This window comes from Papaver somniferum, chromosome 5 (genome assembly GCF_003573695.1).
Source record: "Papaver somniferum cultivar HN1 chromosome 5, ASM357369v1, whole genome shotgun sequence".
NCBI classification, from domain to species: Eukaryota; Viridiplantae; Streptophyta; class Magnoliopsida; order Ranunculales; family Papaveraceae; genus Papaver; species Papaver somniferum.
The window spans coordinates 83,671,319-83,696,956 of record NC_039362.1 but is presented as its reverse complement, the minus strand read 5'-3'; the positions used below and the strand labels follow the sequence as shown (position 1 = coordinate 83,696,956).

Below are 25,638 nucleotides of genomic sequence, written 5' to 3'. Positions count from 1 at the left end.
AGTAGTATCGGTCTGGCTTCACAATCCCAATGAAGTCTTTAAGTCGTTAAACCCGGTTTTAGAAGAAGAAAACCCAAGGTTAAAGGAGAAACGACTCTAGCACACAAACTAGTATCACAAGTAAGGTGTGGGGATTAGTTTTGCACAATACTAGATGTCTCATTTATATAGACTTTGAAATCAGGGTTTTTCCTTAGTGACAAAGCAATCAATATTCACCGTTAGATGAAAACCTGATTTAGATTCAAGCTAATATTTCTCAACCGTTAGATCGAAAACTTAGCTTGTCATACACAAATGACTGTACGCTTCTAGGTTTGTTAACCGCACCCAAACGTGTACATTGTTGGTTCAACAATAGTCTACTCAAAGAGGTTAACCATATGAGCATTTCATACCAACCATGTTATTCTTCACCATAATTAGTTCAATTGACTCAATGAACTAGTTAAGAGAGTTGTTCAATTGCAAGGAAATCTTATGTAACTACACAAGACAGAATTGAATCAAAGATGATTTGATTCACTCGAATCGGCTCATGAACTTTAATAGCCACGGTTTGCAAATGCATTCCTTAGTCTTTTAAGATTAAGTTCAGAAATCATCTTTAGATATATAACCTTCTCAAGTTCGTAGACTAGGTTCGCGGACTTAAGACACTAGATAGAGTTTACAAACTTCAGCAGAAATTCTCGGGTTCGAGAACTACGCCGGTTCGCAGACTTGGCTCACGCAAGTAGTTTGTCAACTCCAGCAGAAATTCTCGGGTTTCAGAACTTCGGCAGTTCGCGGACTTGGCACTTGCCATACTTCCGGTTCTCTTGATCAACAAAGTTCGAAAACTTCGGTTCAAGGAATCCATTGGTTATGTAATCTAAACTCTCATTCCAATCATTGAAACATTCTTAGAGGACGTTATATAGTTGTTACACTATTTCTCGTCAAAGAAATTTTCAAAGTGATTGAAATATTCATGAATTTCGTCACTAGGTAAAGATAAACTTGGTCGAAGCGAAAAGCTTACCAATATATATTTCGAGATATAGATAGGCGAGGTATACTTGGATCGAATGTGTATGATCTAATCTATATATATATAGCATACGATTTTTCTCTCAAAGAGTAGGAGATAAAATAGATAGACTTTTGAGTGACAGATAAGTTCAAGTCTCCACATACCTTTTTGTCGAGAAGTTCCACCGGTTCCTTGAGTAGATCTTCTACTTGTATGATGAATCGCCATGAAGTCCTTGAGCTCAACTACACCTACTATCCTAGTCCGATACTTAGATATAAGAGACTAGAAATCAAGACTTATTGTTTTGATCACTAACATTGACAAACATGCTTGAGATAGCAACGCATGCGAGTTTGACCAGCAATGCTCTAACAGATACAACCACAACATCATCCTTCCACTTGAGGTTAGTGATATTTGACTTGAACTGTTTCATTCCCTAACGTATCTTTCAAGTCGTGCATATTGAAAACAAAACTGCGAAGCATGAACACTCTAGATAGACATAGTATTAAGGAATTCAATACGAGGTTTATTGCTTAACCATTAAACTTTGTTGATAGGACATCAACATAATCGTATGAATGCTATTGTGATTATGTATGGCGTATGAGGTGAGGATTCTATCCTAGGAAACAATGTTGTTACATGTGTTTTAAGGAAGTAAGTTCATGAACTTTGTTTGTGAACCGAAAAGGAAATCACCAGGCGTTATTGGGGCTGTTCTTCATTGCATATCTTATGAACGACCAATATGTGTGATTAGTATAACCGCTCATGACTTGTTTGTGTTCTTGGTAAAAATATTCACATGAGGCCTGACTTTTGTATTGGTATGACTTTTATTAGTGAAACCTATCTTAAGTAATCACTTGTTGGTATGATCGAGTTTGTGTAGTTTGTAAGGCCTAACACTGGGTAAAGGGGAGCCGATCCTAGTAAGAGGTGCAAAACGTCACAAAGGGGAATCTATCCTTGTATAGAGTGCAACAAGGTTTATAGCAGACAGGAGAACCGATCCTATGGACATGTGCAACACGTTTTTAGGAAAAGGGGAACCGATCCTATGGACATGTGCAACACATATGAGTTAGATACCATATATATGTGGGGAACCGATCCTAGTACCTAGTCAACCAAATTTTGGGAAGCTAGTGTGACTATGCACAATACTCACACGGAGGTAGAACCGAAACTTGTTTTGGTAGAACCGTTAAACCCATGATTTGTGATTGAGAAGTTCTTAATCAATCGCATAGCTCTTGAAAGTCAGATGAACCAATTCTAAACTTGTTTGGAAGTGTGGTAAATCGGTTTCAAGTGAGTAAGTATGAAAGAGGACTTACAAAGAAAGGGTGTCGACACACTTTGAACACATGCAGTAATGCATATATTTTTTTATTGTTCAAAGATATTCCTTAACGGCTAAGAAGGAAGTAAATCCCATGATCGAAATTAAATAAGTTAAGAATCTTTTAATTAAGATTTTTAATTATATATGGAAAATAAAAATTAGTAATGTGCATTTGCTAGTTAAAGATTTTCCAAGGAGATTTTCGATCATTATTTTGGACAGAGCATTCTCAGGAATTATGAAAACCGAATATGGAAATTATTATAGAATATCTTGAGAATATTTTCGGTTTTGGAAATTCCTTGGTGTCCAAACTTCCTTGTCTATAAATACTTGAAGTTTGCCTTTCTAGCAAACTAATCCTTCGTGACAATAAACTTCTTATGTTGTACTGTTACTGGTGAAGCCGCCTATTCGGAGAGGAGAGTAACATAATTAGGCGAAATATCTTACGACCGCTCAGTTTAAAGTCTTCTTTGGGATTGAGAAGCTCTAGCGCGTACCATTGGTGGGAAACTAGATAATTGCGGTTTATCTTTTGTTTTCATACTGATTTGATTGACTAACGGTGGTTGAACTTTGATTGCACCTAGTCTGTTTATGCTTGATAATCTTCTCTTCTGATATAAGATTCACTCTTCAAGGTTTCGACAGGGATCTTTAGACTGTTGTTAGTGTTAAAGACGATCTTGTGATAATCCATTGTTAACAGACTCCGTTCTGTGTGTGATTGATCACAAGAGATTCAAGTAGTTGTGTGCAGGTGTTTATTGAAGATCTAAGAAGATTTGAAGACAAAGAAGAGATAAAAGATTTCAGACTTGGTTATATAAATCTTTGGTGTGCACAATACTTGTTTCGGTAAAAGAGGATCCAACTATAATCGATCTATCCTTGTGGTATTTTTATAGAATAGTTGTGTAGATCGGCATCAATATGTTTCCTTGGGATTAAAGGTATTGATTGCAAAATATTAACGATTACCTTTCGGTAATTGAACATAAGATAGATCTTGGAACCTGGCAAAGTAGTTTATGTTAAGACAAACAGAAGAGCCTTTGTCCAACTCATATCACTTGGTTAAAGAGAATTGATACCAAACAGATTTTTTGTTCCTTTACTGTTTAGAATACGAACCAAAGGAATTGGTCCAAGTACGTGACTTGTTTACAGGTCGGAGGCGTGGGAATACATACGGAACTAGGTGAACTATAGGTTTAGTTGTTTGGTCTCAACTATGCGAAGTTGGTTTATTTTGTATAGCGGCTTAATCCTGAGATTCAATTCTGGACAAGGTCCCGGGGTTTTTCTGCATTTGCGGTTTTCCTCGTTAACAAAATCTTGCTGTATCATTTACTTTATATTTCCGCATTATAATTGTTTTATTATAATTAAAGTAAACTACACAAACGTTAATTCCTATTTACTTGATAAGCAATCCTATTGTGTTTGGTTAATTCCGAACCTTTGTATCAAGTAAACATACTTCGTTGTTGTATTGTCTCGATTTCATATCCATAAACGATCACACGAAGTGTGAACCGATTTGTTGTATTGTCTCGACTCAGTCCATAGACAATCACTTTCGGAGAAAGGACTTATAGGAAGGAAACATTTTAGCTTGAGGTATATTTGGGTACCCTCACCTTTTCAAATTTGACGTTCATTTAAACACTTAAGAATCTAATCATGATACACATATATAAGTGTTTTAGTGATCGATGATGTCTTAGAGGTTTTATGAGAGTCATAGCAGTGTTAAACATATTCTAAAAAAAAGTCTTTGAGCATCTGCTAAATTCTATTGGGACCGTTAGTGAAATGGTTCGTGAACCATAAGGAAAATTTGCGAGTTAGGGTGCTACGGTTCGTGAACCGGGTTCGCCGACCCTACTCATCTCGAGAGATTAGATGGACACAGTTCGTGAACTGGGTTTGCAAACTTTAGGCCTTTTACACTAACATGAAAAATTCAGTTCACCACGGTTCATAAACCGGGTTTGTGAATTGTCCTGACTGAACTTACAGTTTGCGAACCGGGTTCACTAACCTTGCTTGTATTTGTGAAACTCAGATATATATGGTTTGCAAAGTGGTTCGCTAACTTACCTTGATATGAAATAACATAAGTTTTGTATTTCTCTCTTTTCATATTTGAAACATTCCCAAATGATAAAATCATTTGCTTGGGGAATTTTCAATTGATCCAATTGAACAATAAATTATTTCAGACTAATATTGTTAAGGACCTTTGAACATCCACGCTTGAATCATATTTCGACATGTTTAAGAAGACAAGCTTGACTCAATTTTTTTTCTTTGCAATAAATCTACTATAAGTAATATGGGATAGTCTCAATAAATAGAATGATAAGATATTGAGTAAAATAGAATAGCTTAGTCTTCACATACCTGATTGGTGAAGTTTTCCAAATGTCTTCGTCGATCTTCAGTCTTCGAGGGTGATAACTGATAATCAACTACCAAATTTTAATATACTCTGAGACTTGACTTAGTAGACTAGTAATCAGATATAGTTGTGTTCATCTAACATTGACAACAAGCTTGAGATAATAATACTTGTGGGTTCAACCGACATTGCTCTAGCAATATCCCCCTTTGTCAATTTTAGGGACAAAAAGATCCAATACATATAGATTTAACATAAAATAATCTTTTAGATTAAAGTCCACTATGCTTGATTTCCTTGGTTCTTCAACAAACGTCTTGAATTCTTCGTACTTTAAGTTCTTATATGGTTCTGCACGTGTTAGTTCACCACCTTTGCTGTTGAAGATCCATAACGATAACAACTTAAGAGAGTACTCGAAAATAACTTTGTTAGAATGAAAAACAACTCTACTCAATGGTTGTTATACAGAAACATAGTATTGTTACCTTTTCCAAAGTTCAATTACACCACAAATTTGAAGAAATACTACAGTGATATGTTCTCCCCCTTAGTCAATACTTACATCTTTTGAAAAATAGGTAAAACCTATAGATCATAATCCACTCCCCTTATATAATGCTTCGAGAAGTCATATGTTGTAGTAAGATACTACTTAATAATTTTCCCCTTTTGTCAACAAAATTGACAAAGAAGAAAAACAGGGATCATAATGAATTAAACAAAAGAGTATCAAGACTAGAGAACACATATCAACTTTTAGTTTAAATGATTTCACCAAGAAACTCAGCGATTTCATCAAGGAGATATATAGGTACAATTTACAAGTATCTCCTACTGCTAGAGCATAGCTCGGTTGAACCCACCAGGCGTTGGTATGTCAAGTTTGGTTGTCATATTTTAGTATTAAAACTCATATAGAGTCGCTTGATTAAATATTAGAGTCAACTTCGTTTAGATTAGATTAGAAAGTATAGGAATGTTGATACATACAAATATTACTCCGAAGACCTGAAGAATGGGAAGAACTAACTACCGCAACGAAGACATCATCCTTCCTCTTGAGGTTAGTAATACTTACTTGACATGTTTCCATTCCTAACGTATCTTTCAAGTCGTATTATATTGAAAACATAACGTGCGAAGCTGTATATATGTAATACTCTAGTGATTAGACTTGGTCATATCATTATGATCAAAGTGTCTAGGAATTTATTGAATTACAAAGTATAACAGTTATCTTTTGACCTTCGTAAATACGACATCAACATAATCTATGTATTTAGTTACTTGATTATGTGTAAGATATAAGTGCGATTTCATCTTAGAAAACTATGTATTATTACTTAGTTTAAGGAAGTAGATGTATGAACTTGATTCATATTCGAAAGGGAAATCATGATTGGTACGGTTCTTTGTTGAATATATTTTGGATGACCAATACAAGATGACAAGGTAGAACCTATCTTAACTTATGTTAAGAATTGAGATATAACCGGTCGTAACGTATAATGTGTAATATGTTGTAATCGGTCACAAGCTACTTTGTTAAGCAAGGTATAACCGGTCACAAGCTACATCGGGAAGTTAGTTGTAATTGTAGTTGCAGGAAATCCTACACTACACCCCTCACAAGATTTCATTAACATTCAACTCATTTTTGGATTAACAATCTTAATTTTATTGATGAATCTTTGAACAATCTTACAAGAAAAGATAAAGGGATTAAGAAAAACAACCACTCTTGATTTTCTATCTCCTAATTGTTTTTTATTCCTCTCTCTAAAAAGATCTCTCCCCTCTTCCTTTACAACTGAATGGCTATTTATAGGGAACTACATAGTGGATGACAGCTAATCTGTCTTTTATTTTCGGATATGGCTTGCGATATTCTCGCAACCTTACAAATATTAATCTCGCACACTTCCTAATTTTCGCAAGTCCATCATATTTTTCTCATGATTTAGCTGATGTCGTTTATTATGTCGTTTCTGAAATTGCTTTGCGACATTGTTGTGTTATGTTGTTAATAATTTCGTTGAAGTGTTGCAGCTGCGAGATTCTGATCCTACATCTTTCCTCTTCTCATGTCGTCTCTGCGAAGAAGAGAATGATATGAGAAATTCCGCAGTTATCCATCTCTTCGTATCCTGCATTTATTACACGTATCTTTTCTTCCATTTGTTTCTTGACACTCTTCTGTAACAGCTGCTTCTCAACCGTTCACGTCTTTTCGCCTTAATTGTGTTTATCTTCTCGGAAAAATTTCCTCTATATATACTCTTTCTTACTCTCGTTTTCTCTCTTTCTACTCTCTTTTTATTTTTTCTGCAACTTCATCATTTTCTCCGTAAATTCCTCTACTATAATTTTTCTTCTATCTTCTTTCTTCAATCTTCTTAATTCTTCATTCATTCCCATACTCTGTATTCAAATATGCCTCAAAGCGGTCAAAAGCATGAGAAAACCTTGAAGTAAGTTCAAAAAGATCTTGCCGAGAGAGGTTTCGCACTTTCTACCATTCCTGGTGAAAGTGCCAAATCAATTCTTTCCATTAAACTTTTCTCTGATGATCACTTTGATGATCAGACAATCATAGTCTCGCTGGGTCAAATTCTCGCAGGTCTCCCTATTCCTCTTTATAACTCTGACATTCCTCTATTTTATGAAATTCTTGCTCATTCGAATTTTTCGCGAGCTATCTTCCAATTAAGTGGGGATTGCATCCGTCTGATATTGGAGTTTTCTAATCGCGGTGCTGGTAAAGGATCTCTTTATCCTAAAGAGCTTAGGGATCCTAAATTCGCAGACTTGGAGATAGTCATTGAGAAGTACACAGTAGCGAATTTATTCGAAAATTATGAACTAATATCTATGAAGAAGGAGAATACTCGCTGGGGTGTTCGCTTGAAAAGGAGGGATGTTATTGCTGAAGATAAAATGCTCATGCATGACATTGATTGGCATTCTGGAATAAATAAAACCCCTCGCCAATCCAAAGATGATAATGGTGCGTCTTCCCCTTGATGCTGAAAGGACCCTATATTGCTGGTTCTAATGTCATTCCTGTGAATCTCACCGCTTATCGACCCTGGGTATTCTCTTGGCCTGATAAAGTGAAAGAGGTATATTTCTTCCAATTTCGCCCACTTTATGTTTCTTTATTTATCTTTACTCTTTTGTTCGCTGATTCTTGCGACATTCTACAGATCCAGAAACTGAAAGATAGCTACCGCAGGACTGGGAAAGCCAATTCCTTGCTAGATCTTCGCTCATACACAGATGAGGTAAGAAATATTCTTTTATGATTTTAAACAATATATTGTTGCCTCTATTTCCTATCTTCATTTGTGTGTGAAGGTTATTGTTGAAGCAGAAGAACCCACCAAAGCTGCGACGGCTGGTGATAAGGGTAAAGATATTCTTCGCAAAGGAAAATCATCTGCATCCTCTTCAAAGAAAAGAAAGAGAGGGAATTATCCTCCTCCTTCAGATTCATTTCCCTGATGGTTCTGAAGATGATGAAGACAACAAAGATGATGATGACGACTCTGCTGCGAATAAAGATTCTCCACCTGAATCCTCTATGACACGGTTATATGGTATCTTCTCTGATTCTTGGAAGGGGATGGAAGATAATTGCCTCGCCAGTACATGCAAAGCTCTCGCAACTATTTGTGATACTCCCTTGTTGGATGGTGATAGTTCTCTTCGTGGGGTCTCCAGATCAGTGACTCCTAGCTTCCTAATTTCTCTCAATAGTTTGGTATGCCTTCGTCTTTTTACTTCTTCATTATTGTGACTCAACATTTATTTTTATTTTAATTATTTTTTGTATTTTCTTCGCATGCTAGAAAAGCTTCTTTCGCTGTTGCCTCAGATTTGGAGAGGAGACGCGAAATTCTTGAAAAGAAGAATCTTCGATTTCGTACGAAGAATGAAGAACTGGAAACTGAAGCTAAGGGTCTTCGTGAGAAGAACGAACAATTAGAAGCTGAAGTTAAAGGTCTTCGCGAGAAGAACAAACAACTGGAAACCGACACTTCTTCGCAAAGGAACAAAATTTCTACTCTTCAAAAAAACTAATGATCAGCTCTATGGTATGCAATTTTTCTCCTTTCCTTTCATTCATTCATCCTATTGTCTTATCTTATTTGATTAATCCTTTTTTCAGACATTTATGGTCTTTCTGATGAAGCCACTCTTCTTCGTTCATTTCCCGATGCCCTAGATAATGACACTCTTCTTGAACATCTTAATAAATCTTTTAATAGTTTCTCTAATGATAAAATTTCATCTCTGTCTTTGAATGAGGTTAAATCCAAATTTCGCCTCTTAGAGATTGATCATAGATCTAGTTTAGGTTTAGCCAACCAATTTAAACGTTTTTATCTCAATTCTAAAGAGAAGATCAATAAATTAAGAACCAATATTAGCAAACTTATGATGATAAAGATCGTATCTCTGATCAAGGTGTTAAGGCTTTGGCGAAATTCCAAGAGATCCTTCTTGAGGTTCAACTTGAACGAGATGAATCCAATCGTCAAAATGTTGTGCTTAGCGAGAGAGAAAACCAAGTTCGTTCTCGTCTTCTCATAAATAATGATGATGAGTTCGCTTGGGCTGCAAAAATCTTAGATGATGCCAGAAAGGATTTAGGCGTAAATATTAGTCTCCAAGCTGAGCATACAGCCTTGATTAGAGATATGATTTCTGACAGAGAAGGTCACCAACTGTTCTTTTTTACTAATCTTTTGTCTCTTTTGAGTTCTCACTAAATTATTAATGGATTGTCTTTTGTTCGCCGGTTCTGAGAGTAGATATCGCCACAGAATTGAAGAACTTGAAGCTGAGAAAGGGGAACTCGCAAAGAGTCTTTCTTCTCGCAACGATAAATATTCTAGATTGAAGAATCAATTCAAGATCATTGTTGCGAACTTTAAGAATGACTCTCTGCATTTTCGCAATCAAACTATTCAAATGGTTTGCAATGACTATAGTATTCCTCACTCTGATTATCCTTGTCTCTCAGAGGAGATTCCAAAGAACACCCCTAGTCTGATCATCTCTGATAGTGAAGCTGATGATGAAGAATTTGATGGTGATGAAGATTCTGATGGAGGTAAAGGTTCTGATGAGGATGAAGAAGAAAGCAAATTTGATGAAGATGATGAAGAATCAACTAAGATGTAGTCTTTGTTTCTTTCTTTGATCTTCTGTAACACTTGTACATTTATTCATTCTTTTCGTATACTTGCGAATTCTCTTGGTTCCCCATATTCCTTAATATATAAGTTTATTTTATTTTGACCTGCATTCATTAAAACAATTATTCCTTGCAATATAGTTAATCAATATAATCATCAATTTTTAACTTTCTGCGTAAATTTATCATGTGGAGACAAATAACATTTTTTGATTTCATTCATTCCCGTACTTTCCTCTGTTATTTGTATTCAAATGAGAAATTTTGCAGATTTCTCTTATTTTGTGCCTCAGCTTCGCAGTTGTTTTTGTATAATTTTGCAATCATATGCGAAGTGAATTTTGATTCTTTTCAAAATTTTATTCTTGTGTGGTCTTATTTTGCCTTCCTAGTTAAAGGTCTTATTATGCCACCTCTTGTCATTGCGAAAAAATCGCAGGACGTCCTTGCATTTTCATGCAAAAACCCATTGATCTTGTCTTCAATTTTTCTTTTGTATTATTGCGTCTTCAAGATTGTTACGACAATATGACAGGCCTAAATATTCTTGCGAAAATAAATCCCCATGACATTGTCGTCGAGCGATGAAATCGCAGGACGTCTTCGCACTTTCATGCGAAAACCCATTGATCTCGTCTTATCTTTCTCTTTAGTATTATTGCCTCTTCAGGATTGTCGCACAAATATGACAAGCCTTAATACCCTTGCGAGTAAAAAGCCTCATGACACTTGCGTCTTAAGACACTTATCAGCTCCCTAATGGAGGGTGTCGCCCTTATCTCCCCCCTGGTTGCCCCTTCAAGGAGGCGTACCTCTACCATACAAGGTTGGATCCTCCCATCCGGTATTAACAACAACCAGTTGTTTTCGCAGCCTTTTATCCCTTTTACCTATAGGGTTTATAGTTACGAGACTGCACCCTAAGTGGAGTTTTCTTCGGGCCGAGTGCAGTATAAGCCAAGACTTGTCAAGAATGGCAAGGTACGCTCCAGACGCCCCTGGCACTCTTGACTCAACCGTGTACCTCGACGCCTTGGTCAGATTCTGCACTCCTTGGGAGAGTCCTTATTACCTTAGTCGCCCAACCTAAGTCATATGCTTAAGCTGAAAATCCAAGGTGCCTCTCCCGGATGGGCTTTATTGACCCCAAATCTTCATTACTCAGGTTCCGGTGGCGGTGTAGCCTTTCCCTGAACCATGCAACATGTACCCCCTTATATGACGTACTTTAGGTCTTACTTTTGCCTCTTGCGAAATTTTATTCACGAACTAGGGTGTACGCCATAAAGGTTCGCCCCTTTCTCTTTTGTCATTGTTCTCTGATTGTCTTTTGTAGAATTTATTATCTCTGCGAAGTTCTCGTATATCATCATATTGTATTTGCATTTCGCAATCTCAATTTTTTCATTCAATAAAATGTATTTTTGAGAATTTTATTTGTTACGAGAGTGTCGCAACAAATCAATCATTCATACACTTCTTATTTTTATTACTTTCACCATTCTTTGCCTCTTTGTTATTCTCTGCTATTGCTTCGTTGATGGTAAATTGTTCACAATTTCTTACTATGAACTAGCATCAGCCTCACAACGTTTCTTCTTCTTTTTGTTCGATGGCATCCACCATCAACCTCTCACTTCTTTGTGTCTCTCTGATTTTGTGTCGCCAACTTTCCTTCTTGGTTGCTCTTCCTTCGCAGGATTCTACCTCAGTTTCGTAACATTTCTTTCCTTCAACCCAATCTCCCTTTATGATTCCTACACCGCTGGGGTGAGGGAACTTGATGCATTGGTGGAAAGTTGAAGCTACACCTAGAATCCCATGTAGCCAAGGCCGTCCAATCAATGCATTGTAGGGTGATCCTATGTCAACGACACATAACGGGATTTCAGAAGATATCCCCTTCAATGGGCTTCGCATAGTAACTTCCCCTTTAGGCTTGTTGGCAGTACCATTAAAACCATATATCTTATATGTTGATGGTATAAGGTCATCATCTCTCCCTCCCATGGTTTTATAAGTATGATAAAATAGGATATTCATGGAGCTTCCAGTATCGATCAGAATTTTATTAATTGCCCATGAATCTTCAGCTTCTACATCTTCATCTTCTTTAGGTTTTGGATTAATTTATAATTTTACCACTAATGGATTATCATGTACTTCTCCACCTTCAGGGACTTCTTCTGCGGTAAAAGAAATAGTTTGTTTCTGCCATTCCTCTAGCAGCGAGATTTTCGCAATATTCATAATTTCTCTTCCATCATTGTCTCTTGCGAACACTCTACTCAAAATATTGTCATGAAAATCTTCAATTGTCTTGTATGAATGTACAATAGAGTGACATAATAGATTCTTTGCTTTTGCACCAACTTCTACGAAGAATGTTTCCTTTTCTTTTATTGTGTTTACTCTGTGATGCTCTAGTGGTGGAGGCGGAAATGGTTGAGATTGTGGATTCCCTACCAAAAAGTGGCTTAGCTTTCCTTGATCTATCATTCTCAGAATAATTCTCTTTATATTTCTGCAATCATTTGTAGTATGTCCATGGAAATGATGATAAGAACAGATTTCATGACTTCTGTTGCTTGGAGGTGGTTCAGTTCCCATGTTCCATGGTGTTGGTATATTCTCCATCAAAATTATAGCTTCCCATATTTTCTCCACGCTTGCATTTAGAGGTGGCATCTTGATCTCCTCCCACACTATCTTGTGGCTTCCCTGTCCTCTATGATAGTTTTGCCTCTGACCTCCATAAGTTTCTTGCGGCTGATCAAGTCTTTGAATCTTGTTATTTCCACCACGATTGTAGAAATTTCTTTCTCTTTCATACTCCTCTTGATGTCGGCTTCCCATAGCCACCAGTTTCTGTTGATTGTTGCCCGTCACCTTTTCTTGTTGTCCTTTCGAAGTGCTCGCCACTGTGTTTATTAGTTTGGGTAATAAGCTTGCATTCGCTGCATGTGAACTGGTATTCGCAACTGGGTATGATTCCATCTCATTTTGCCTTTCCTCTAGAGCAATATACTCTTCCTGAAGTTCTCGCAGTTCGGTCATTGTGATTGTGTTCTTGACTCTGAAAATTTGGACATACAATAGATTGGTTGCGAACATAGCATTGATAAATGACAAGATAAGATATCTCTTATCCACACGGCCAACCATCTCACTACACATAGTCCTCCACCTTTTGGTTAGATGCTTCAAACTTTCGCCAATCCTTTGTTTTAATCCAAACACATCTTCAATACCAGGTCGCGAAGAATTGTTACGTATATATGCCCCCAAGAATGTGGTTTGCAAATGATTGAAAGATGTTATTGTATTTTTTGGTAGACTGAGAACCAACATACTTGGCAAAAAACAACTGAGACATTAAACTGTCCGGATGCATAAAAACTCGCCAAGCAGTTTTAGTGAGAAACGCCAAATTATGTAGTTCTACATCTCTAACTACCAAACCTTCCTTCCAAATTTGTTTGCAGATAGTATCCCACTTAATGTCATGCAATTTGCGAGTTCTTGCCTCAGACTTGCATATAAAATCTCTTCTAAGTCCGTCTATGCTCTTAATAACGCCTGTGGGGGACTCTTAATGTCAACATTAAGTGATTGAGCGAAGGATCAAGAATTTCTTTCACTAAAACATCTCTACCTGAAAAATTAAGATCTTTATTTTTCCATTTTCCCGTTTTGTCGTCTTAAGAAGCAAATCAGTGAAATCAGAGATTTTAGTTCTTCCTCACTGAATTTTGCACCCGAAATACTTCACCGGAGAAACACTTAATATCATTCTTAACCCTCTAGCTAGGTGTCGAGATATTCTTTTATGTACCCATGAAATTACCTCTCTCAACTGCTTATACTGCCGCTACCAAAAACCTTGTCTTTCCAAATTTTCAAACTTTGTTATAGTACTGCTGCTTCAATGGGTTCATAATGGGATGAAAATTTCTCAAAGTTTTTCATGAAGAATTTACTGAAAACGGAAATGAAACAGTTGATTCAGATTCTCATCCGTGGCCAGAATGGGTTCTTTTTCTTGATATGTTGAAAAGTAAAGGTTACTTTAATCAGTCCTTACTAGGGGAGGGAGATATTGCCGCTGTCAATGTTAATCCTCGAGCTGACTGTTGCCGGTGTTTCGAAAGTTTTCTTCAAGTGATTAATGGATGTTAGTTTATTGTTTTAAAATTCAAAAACTAATTAAGATATTCGTCTCATGAAAAGAACTTTTAAAGTGATAGAGTTTATACATGAGCTTTTGTCAGAAACTTAAAACTAATCAAAAGCTCCATCTGTTGTTAGTGCCGATCTCATGTTTGAATCTTGTCATATTTGTGTTCTCCAACTAGTGCTAAACTCATGTTTGAATCTTGTCATATTTATGTTCTCTATCCAATGTGATGGAACACAATTCTATTAATTTGTTAATTATTTATTTTTATGTAGTTTGTACTTTTATTTCCCTACTTAGTATGTAAGCTACATGCTATAAACTTTCTCCCATCTTGGTTTTATTTCAGTGATTTTTTTTTAGATAACAAAGGGAATTTTATTAATTAATGGTAGGCGCAATATACCTACCTATGATAGTATCTAAACATTCAGGAACATTATGAAGTTCCTCGATACACAATTTCTCTCTTCTCACCTTTTTAACAATAATATCTGCTAAGTTGTTAGCATCCCTCTTTATATGATTAAATACTCCAATTATTAAAAAAATTTGCAAGAAGTTTAATATCTCTAATTAACTTCCTATTTCCCCGTAGTTGCAGGAAATCCTACACTACACCCCTCATATGATTTCATTAATACTCAACTCATTTTTAGATTTACAATCTTAATTTATTGATGAATCTTTGAATAATCTTACAAGAAAAGATAAAGGAATCAAGAATCACCTCTGCTCTAGACTTTCTCTCTCCTATTTACTTGTTTCTTACTCAAAAAAGATCTCTTCTCCCCTTTACAACTAGACGACTATTTATAGGGAAATACATAGTGGATGACAGCTAATATGTCCTTTATTTTCGGATATGGCTTGCGACATTATCGCAACCTTACAAATGTTAATCTCGCAAACTCTCTAATTTTCGCAAGACCATCACATCTTTCTCATGATTTTATCTGACATATTGTTCTGCGACGTTGTTGTGTTGTTGATAATTTCGCTGAGACATTATTGCTGCGAGATTCTGATCCTACATCTTGCCTCTTCTCATATCTTCTCTGCAAAGTAGAGAATGATGTGAGAAATGACGCAGCTGTTCATCTCTTCATATTCTGTATTTATCACACGTATTCTTTCTTCCATCTGTTTCTTGACACGTCTTCTGTAACCGCTGCTTTTCAACCGCTCATGTCTTTTCGTCTTAATGGTGTTTATTTCTTCGAGTAAAAAAATCTTCTTTATATATTCTTCTTACTCTTCTTTCCACTTTCTTTTTACTTTCTCTTCTCTTTTTATTCTCTCATCTCTGCAACTCTATTGTTCTTCCGTAAGTTCCGCTACTGTAATCCTTCCTTCTTCAATCTTCTTACTTTTTATTCATTCCCATACTCTATATTCAAATATGCCTCCAAGTGGCCATAAACATGAGAAAAACTTAAAAGACGTCCAAAAAGATCTTGCAGAGAAAGGTTTCACACTTTCTACCATTCCTGGTGAAAGTGCCAAATCAATTCTTTCTATCAAACTTTTCTCTGATCAATATTGTGATGATCAATCAATCATAATTTCGCTAGGTCAAATTCTCATAGGTCTCCCATTCCTCTTTACGATCCAGATATTCCTCTGTTCTATGAAATTCTCGCTCACTCGGGATTTTCGCGAGCTATTTTCCAATTAAGTGGGGATTGCATCCGTCTGATGTTAGAGTTCGCTAAACGTGGTGCTGGTAAAGGATCTCTGTACTCCAAAGAACTTAGAGATCTTAAATTCGCAGACTTGGAGATAATTGCTGAGAAATATACAGTAGCGAGTTTCTTTGAAAATTATGAACTGATCTCCATGAAAAAAGAGAATACTCGTTGGGATATTCGTCTGAAAAGGAAAGATAACATTTATGAAGCTAAAATACTCATGCAAGACATTGATTGGCATTCTGGTAAGAACACAACTCCTCGCCAATCCAAATATGATAAATGGTGTGTATTTCCCTTGATGCTAAAAGGACCTTATATTGCTAGGTCAAATGTTCTTCCTGAGAATCTCGCTATCTATCAACCTTGGGTATTTTCTTGGCCCGAGAAGGAGAAAGAGGTATGTTTCTTCCAGTTTCGTTCACTTTATATTTCTCTATTTGTCTTTATTCTTTTGTTCGCTGACCCTTGCGACATTCTACAGATCCAAAAGCTGAAAGATAGTTATAACAGGACTGGGAAGACTAGTACCTTGTTAGCTCTTCGCTCATACAAAAATGAGGTAAGAAACATTCTCTTATGATTTTAAACAGTATACTGTTGCTTCCATTTCTTATTTCTATCTGTGTGTGAAGATTATTGCTGAAATAGAAGAACCTGCCATGTTGCGAAGACTGGTGATAAAGGCAAAGGTGCTCTTCGCAGGGAAAAATCAACTGCTCCTCCTTCAAAGAAAAGAAAAGTCCGTTCTTCTTCTCCTTCAAATATTCCTTCTCATGAAAATTCCGAGAAAGTGAGGATGATGAGGATAATGATGACCTTCTGCAATGAAGATTCTCCACCTGAATCTTCTATGGCTAAGCTCTCTGGCCTCTTTTCTGATTCTTTGCAAGGAAGGAGATAGTCAATTCGCTAACACCTGCAAAGCTCTCGCTACATTTGCGATGTCCTTTTGGATGGTGATATTCTCTTCGTGGAGTTTCTAGATCAGTGACTCCCGATTTTGCATTCTCTTAATAGTCTGGTATACTTTCATCCTTTTACTTCTTCATTGTCATAACTCAAAATCTCTTTCTATTAATACTTTTTATATTTTCTCGCAGGCTGGAAAAGCTTCTTTCGCTGTTGCCTCAGATCTAGAGAGGAGACGCGAAAATCTTGAAAAGAAGAATCTTCAATTTCGCAAAAAATGAAGAATTGGAAGCTGAAGTCAAATGTCTTCGCGAGAAAAAACAGACAACTAGAAATTGATTCTTCTTCATATAAGAACAAAATCTCTAGTCTTCAGCAAGCTAATAATCAGCTTATGGTATGTTACTTTTCCTTTCCCTTCATTCATTCATCCTGTTGTTTTATCTTATTTAATGATCCTTTTTGCAGACATTTATGGTCTTTTGATGAAGCTACCTTCTTCGTTCATTTCCTAATGCCTTGGATAATGATACCCTTCTTGAGCGTCTTAATAATTCTTAAATAGTTTCTCAAATGATAGAATTTCATCTCTTTCTCTGAATGAGCTTAGATCTAAATTTCGCCTCTTACAAATTGATCATAGATCTAGTTTAGGCTTAGTCAACCGATTTAAGCGTCTCTTTCTTGATTCTAAAAAGAAAACCAATGAGTTAAGAACCAAAATTAGCGGTCTCATAGATGATAAGGATCGCATCTCTGATCAAGGTGCTAAGGCTTTGGAGAAATTCCAAGAGACTCTTCTTGAAGTTCAACTTGAACAAGATGAAGCTAATCGCAAGAACATCGAGCTCTGCGAAAGGGAAAACCAAATTCGTTCTCGTCTTCTTATAAGTAATGAGGATGAATTTGTTTGGGCTGCGAAAATCTTAGATGATGCCAGAAAAGATTTAGGTGTAAGTGTTAGTCTCTAAATTGAGCATACAGCCTTGATTAGAGATATGATTTTCGACAGAGAAGGTTATTAACTGTTATTCTTTACTAATCTTTTGTTTCTTATGAATTTTCATCAAGTTAATAATTGATTGTCTTTTGCTCGCAGATTCTGAAAGTAGATATTGTGAAAAGATTGAGGAACTCGAAGCTGAAAAGGAGGAACTCGTAAAGAATCTTTCTTCTCGCAATGACAAGTATTCTAGATTAAAGAATCAAATCAAGATCACTGTTGCGAATTTTAAGAATGATGTCATGCATTTTCGCAATCAAACTATCCAAATGGTTTGTGACGATCATAATATCCCTCATTCTGATTATCCTTGTCTCTTGGAAGAGATCCCACAGAATACTCCCAGTCTGATTATTTCTGATAGAGAAGCTGATGATGAAGAATCTGATGGTGATGAAAGTTCTGATGGTGATGAAGATTCTGACGCAGACGAATAAGGGAACAAGTCTGATGAAGATGATGAAGGATCAACTAAGAAGTAGTCTTTGTTTCTTTCTTTGATTCTCTGTAATACTTGTACATTTATTCCTTCTTTCTGTATATTTGTGTTTCTTTCATTTTGACCTGCATTCATTAAAACAATTCTTCCTTGCAATACAGTTAATCAATATAATCATTTTTTTGAATTTTGTGTAAATCTATCATATGGAGACAAATAACATTTTCTAATTTCATTCATTCCCATACTTGCCTCTGTTATTTGTATCCAAATGAGAGATTTTATAAATTTTCTTATTTTGTGCCTCAATTTCGCATTTAATTATGTATAATTTCGCAATCTTATGCGAAGTGAATTTTGATTCTTTTCAAAATCTCATTCCTTGTGGTCTTATTTTCCTTCCTAATTAAAGGTCTTATTATGCCACCTCTTGTCATTGCGACAAAATCGCAGGACGTCCTTGCACTTTCATGCAAAAACCCATTGATCTTGCCTTAACTTTTTCTTTTGTATTGTGGCCTCTTCAGGAATGTTGCGACAATATGACAGGCCTAAATATTCTTGCGAAAATAAAGCCCCATGACATTGCCGTCTTGCGACGAAATCGCAGGACGTCTTCGCACTTTCATGCGAAAACCCATTGATCTCGTCTTATCTTTTTCTTTTGTATTATTGCCTCTTCAGGATTGTTGCACAAATATGACAAGCCTTAATACCCTTGCGAATAAAAAGCCTCATGACATTTGCGTCTTAAGACACTTATCAGCTCCCTAATGGAGGGTGCCGCCCTTATCTCCCCCTGGTTGCCCCTTCAAGGAGGCGTACTTCTACCATACAAGGTTAGCTCCTCCCATCCAGTCTTAACAACAACCAGTTGTTTTCGCAGCCTCTTATCCCTTTTACCTATAGGGCTTATGGTTACGAGACTGCACCCTAAGTGGGGTTTTCTTCAGGCCGAGTGCAGTATAAGCCAAGACTTGTCAAGAATGGCAAGGTACGCTTCAAACGCCCCTGGCACTCTTGACTCAACCGTGTACCTCGGCGCCTTGATCAGATCTGCACTCCTTGGGAGAGTCCTTATTACCTTAGTCGCCCAACCTAAGTCATATGCTTAAGCTGAGAATCCAAGGTGCCTCTCCCGGATGGGCTTTATTGACCCCAAATCTCCATGACTCAGGTTCCGGGGCGGTGTAGCCTTTCCCTGACATGCAACAGGTACCCCCTTATATGACGTACTTTAGGTCTTACATTTGCCTCTTGCGAAATTGTATTCGCGAACTAGGGTGTACGCCATAAAGGTTTTCCCCTTTCTCTTTTGTCATTTTTCTCTGATTGTCTTCTGTAAAATTCATTATCTCTGCGAGAGTCTCGCACATCATCATATTGTATTTGCGTTTCGCAATCTTAATTTTTTCATTCAATAAAATATATTTTTGAGAATTTTATTTATTGCGAGAGTATCGCAACAAATTAATCATTCAGACATTTCTTGTTTTTGTTACCTTTGCCATCCTCTTCTTCTTTATTATTTTCTGCTACTGCTTCCTTGGTAGTGGTATGTTCATCATTTTTATTCCGAGCTAGCATTAGTTTCGCAACGTCTCTTCTTCTTTTCTTTCGATTGCATACACCATCAACCTCTCATTTCTTTGTGTCTCTTTGATTTTGTGTCGCCAATTTTCCTTCTTGTTTGCTCTTCCTTCGCAAGATTCTATCTCAGTTTCGTAACACCTCTTTCCTTCAACCCAATCTCCCTTTATGATTCCTACACCGCTGGGGTGAGGGAATTTGATGCACTGGTGGAAAGTTGAAGCTACACCTAGAATTCCATGTAGCCAAGGTCGACCAATTAATGCATTGTAGGGTGATTCTACATCAACAACACAGAATAGGATTTCAGAAGATATTCCCTTCAATGGAATTCGCATAGTAACCTCCCCTTTAGGCTTGTTATCAGTACCATTAAAACCATATATCTTATATGTTGACGGTGTAAGATCATCATCTCTTCCTCCCATAGTTTTAGAAGTATGATAAAATAAGATGTTCACAGAGCTTCCAGTATCGATTAGAATCCTATTAATTTCCCATAAATCTTCAGCTTCATCATCCTCATCTTCTTTCGGTTTTGGATTAATTTCGAATTTTACTACAAATGGATTATCATGCACCTCTTCACCTTCGGGGTTTCTTCTGCGGTAAAAGAAATGATCTGTTTCTGCCATTCCTCTAGTGGCGAGATTTTCGCAATATTCATAACTTCTCTTCCATCATTATCTCTTGCGAACACTCTACTTAAAACATTGTCATGAAAATCTTCCATTGTCTTGTATGAATGTACAATTGAGTGACAAAATAGATTTTTTTGGTTTTGCACCAACTTCTATGAAGAATGTTTCCTTCTTTTTCATCGTGTTTACTTTGTGATGTTATGGTGGTGGTGGCAATGGTTGAGATTGTGGGTGCCCAACCAAAAAGTGGTTTAGCTTTCCTTGATCAATCATTCTCAGAATAATTCTTTTTACATTTCTGCAATTGTTTGTTGTATGTCCATGAAAAAGATGATAAGAAAAAAACTCATGGCTTCTGTGGTTTGGAGGTGGTTCCGTTCCCATGTTCCATGGTGTTGGTATATTCTCCATTAAAATTGTTCTTCCCATATTTTGTCCACACTTGCATTTAGAGGTGGCATCTTGATTTCTTCTCATACTACCTTGTGACCTCCTTGTCCTCTATTATAGTTTTGTCTTTGACCTCCATAAGTTTCTTGTGGTTGATCGAGTCTTTGAATCTTTTTATTTCCACCACGATTGTAGAAATTTCTTTCTCCTTCATACTCCTCTTGATCTTGGCTTCCCATAGCCACCAGTTTCTGTTGATTGTTACCCGTCACCTTCTCTTGTGTTTATTAGCTTGGGTAATAAGCTTGCATTCGCTGTTTGTGAGCTGGTGTTCGCAACTGGGTATGATTCCATTTCATTTTGCCTTTCCTCTAGAGCAATATATTCTTCTTGAAGTTCTCGCAATTCAGTCATTGTGATCGTATTCTTGACTCTGAAAATTTGGACATACAATAGGTTGGTTGCAAACATAGCATTGATAAATGATAATATAAGATATCTCTCATCTACACGGCCAACCATTTCTCTACACATAGTTCTCCATCTTTTTGTCAAGTGCTTCAAACTTTCGTCAATCCTTTGTTTTAATCCAAACACATCTTCTATACCAGGTCGCGAAGAATTATTACTTATATATGCCCCTAGGAATGTAGTATGAAAATGATTGAAGGATGTTATTGTATTCTTTGGTAGACCTTCGAACCATTTTAACGCCTCCCCTGTTAAGATGGATGCGAAATACTTGCATAATACAGCATCATGATTTTCCCATTGCAACATGCACCTCACATAGGCTTTAATGTGTTGAATTGCACAAGTTGTTCCATCAAAAATGCTGGTTAATGCGGGTAAAATTGCATTTCGGTGGTATTCCTCCTAATTGTACTTCCCTTGTAAATGGAGTTTTCGCAGCTTCTTCTATAGCTTCATCCAATTGTCTTCTACCTACTTCTCCTCTATTATTTAGCATTCCTCTCATTTCTTCTAACTCTTTCAAGATTTGTTTATTTACACCTGAATTTTGATCCATTGGTCTTTTTAATTTCGCCTACCTTCTTCTGCGTTCATGTCTTTCTTATCTCGCGAAATTTTGCATTTCTTCTTCATTATCCTCATCTCGTCTTCTTCTGCGAGTTTCTTCTTCATCTCTATCTTGAATTCGCATATGATTATGTCTCTCATTTCCCCCTTCATGATTTTGTTCATTTCTTATTAATTCCATTCGTTGTCTTTCATCCATCCTCTATATTCTATCGTACTCTTCATTGATATTACCGTTATTCCGGTTTTGCGTACGCCTTCTTTCTCGATTGTCGTGATTGTTCTGGCGAATTGTCTCCTGAAGCTCTTGTTCTTCCATTTCTGCTCTCAATCTTTCACGTTCGCAAATTAAACGTGCTTGTTCAGCATAATGTCTTCCAATTTCTTCTTCAATTGTTTGTTGATTTATTTGAGTTTCTCTCTCATATAAAATTCTCTTTCCTTCCTCTCGATTTCCTTCGCCATCTTGATCATTTTGTCCCTAACGTTGTCCATTCTCTTGATTTCTACCATTTTGCCTATCATCAAAAGTTTCGTTTTGTGGAACATAACGATCATCAGATCTTTCTCTATTTTCGCGATATTCTTCATTAGGATTTGATATTTCTTCTTGAATATTGTTTCCAGCAATAATTGTGGGTGAGTTTCGCCTCATCTCTCTTCTAGTCGATCTTGAATATGATTTTGTAATACTTCTCGATCTTCTACTTTGTAGTCTCATATTTTCCATCCTCAATTCGTGATTTTGCCTTGTTAGATTTGCACGTTCTTCTGCCTCAACTCTTCTTTCTTCATGTATTCTTCGTCTCAACGTTTCTAACGCTCCAATTTCCTCATCTCCATGAATTATTCCTTCATCTGCTTCTTGATTTCTCTCTACCTGTCTATGGTTTATGGTTTGCTGCTCTTCTTCTACTTCTTCTGCGGAATTTGATTGCCAAGTGTGTATGCTCACCCTATCATAATCCATATTCCTTCCTTGTACTAATGTTTGTTGAACTGGTGGTTGAATTTGATTTTCTCCATTATTTCTCATTCTAGTAGATTCTCCCATCTCACTTCTTTCTCTTCGAGCAATTCTCTTGCTTCTTCTAACATTAGTTGGTTGTTCTGATGTATTTCTTCTTCTAGCCATTTCTTCAATGTTAACGAATTGCAAGAAATTATGTAAAATTCTTAATTAATTACTCCAAATCTTCACAAATCTCGATATTAATGTTCAATTCTTTCTAGAATAATCTTCAATGTTCCCTGTTTCTAGCGCCATTATGTAGTTGCAGGAAATCCTACACTACACCCCTCATATGATTTCATTAATACTCAACTCATTTTTATATTTACAATCTTAATTTTATTGATGAATCTTTGAATAATCTTACAAGAAAAGATAAAGGAATCAAGAATCACCTCTGCTCTAGACTTTCTCTCTCCTATTTACTTGTTTCTTACTCAAAAAAGATCTCTCCTCCCCTTTACAACTGGACGACTATTTATAGGGAAATACATAGTGGATGACAGTTAATCTGTCCTTTATTTTCGGATATGGCTTGCGACATTATCGCAACCTTACAAATGTTAATCTCGCAAACTCTCTAATTTTCGCAAGACCATCACATCTTTCTCATGATTTGAGATGACGTCGTTTATTATATCATTTCTGAAATTTTTCTGCGACGTTGTTGTGTTGTGTTGTTGATAATTTCGCTGAGACATTATTGCTGCGAGATTCTGATCCTACATTCCCCAACGAACAAATAAACTTTCAGATGCAATAGGAGTTTACTACGCATCAGCTATTATGTTGATATTGGTAATTCCCAAAGCTCTGATCCAACTCAAAGCTTCCAATATAGCCATGCATTCCCCATCTTCTGGGTCCATCACTCTAGCTGCATAGGTTCCTTTGATTCTTGAGGGTTCACGTACCTGCACATGAAAACAGCACCATGCGGTGCCGCAGTCATTAGTAAAGTGATCAAAAGAAGCATCCACATAAACTGAAATCATATTATTATCAACATGCTTATTATTGTATGGAGCTCTAAAATGTAATCTAACATTCCTATTTAAATCTTAGTTAGGATGCAAGGTACAACTAAAACTTAGCAGCTGATAATTAATTCTTGTAACAGTATTGATAGGGTTAGGGATTTATCTTGAAAGATGCATTTGCTTCTTTCTTTCCAGATTATCCAGCGTGCCACCATGAGGGTTCTCCTCCATATCTCTAAGTCCTCTTTGCCTGTGTTACTGACGTGTAAGAACCATGAGATTATCCAGTCTCAGATATTTTGACAGTTGTTGATAACTTGATCAATATTTATATTCAAAACCTCCAAATAGTTTTTGTATGATTGCAGGTTAGCAACAAATGAAACAAGGACTCATTTTCATACTGACATATATTGTAGTGATGCTCTATTGAGTTATTGAATTGAGATAGTCTTTCTCTGGTGAGAACAACATCCTTGAGACATTTCCAAGTGAAAAGCTTGACCCTGTGAAATAACTTCATCTTCCACAAGGCTTTCCAAACTGCTTTGGGCACATTACTAATTGCAATATGATTTTGAACTTTACTCTCAGTAAGCTTATTATAGGTACTATTAACAGTTAAGTTACCATCTCTAGAAAGAGTCCATCTAATAATATCCCTCTTCTGCCTGAGAAATCTGCATAAGTTTGAATTTCTCAACAATATCTGGAATGAAGAGAGTGTTCAGCAATTGGATGTTCCAACTATTAGTGTCAGTGATAATGAGTTCACTAACAAAAGTATATTATAAATGAGTTGGATCTCTTGGATCAACTCTGTCATTTAGACTTAGGATCTACTTATCCTTCCAAATTTTAGTTTTCTTCACATTATTAACTTTAATGCAGTGATGTTGTTGAAGTATTATAAGACCTTGTTAAATACCCTTCCATACCTAAGAAGAATTACAACAACTGATTTCCCAGTGCTGATGTGCAAAAAGTCTTCGTTCTTGAAGTATTTGTCTTTAAGAAATCCCAACAACTGATCTTCATTATTTCGGTGAATGTGATGTATAACATTACGGGTGTGGGTCTCGAGTCTTGATTTCTAGACTCCAAATTTATTTTAAATTATGGACTGGATCCCCTAACTTAAGAAATTAACTTAACTTCATGGCCATCGATTAATTCATATCCCACCATTGGATATTCATTTCATATTATGCTTATGGTATAATTTAGCTTGGCTTAAGCCTAGCCATATGTTGCTTGTTACCTTAAATGTCTCTTATTATATTTTGAACACCGTGTTAGTACAAAATATCTTAGTCTTCTTCATCTAAAGGAAGTAAACATTTAGCTTGTTACTGTATTTTTCACTATGTCCCGGTGAAACAATAGAGCATATTATATTACTATGCCTCTTGGCTTGTAGAGTTTGGTCTCTTATTCTACTACAAAATGTGGGTGGCTATTAGTTGGTCTTTCAGCACAGTCCAACATCATCTATTTCAAAGGCATTCAAGCAAATTTAAGAGTGACACTATCACTGATCTTCTATGGGGTTAAGGTGTATGATATCCTTGAGCATCCACTTATGTTAAGTGCATATTTTGCATATATTTAGTGTCGAATCCATGCTAGTAATTGCTATATATTCTTCTGAATTATTGTATATTACTCTTGTTTTCTCTTATTTATGTTTTGTTAGGTGAATCGTCCAAAAGAAACGAATTTGCACGTAATTGTGCAATAATAGAAGTGAGCTACAAGTGGAGAAGGGCCAAAG

At 36.4% G+C, this 25,638-nt stretch overlaps 1 protein-coding gene across 1 annotated transcript in view; it reads left to right on the top strand.

The window, feature by feature from the left end:
- The window catches only part of LOC113279244, a 41,604-nt gene that overhangs the window by 4,557 nt on the left and 11,409 nt on the right, over positions 1-25,638 (top strand). The gene's annotated exons all lie outside the window — the stretch shown is intronic.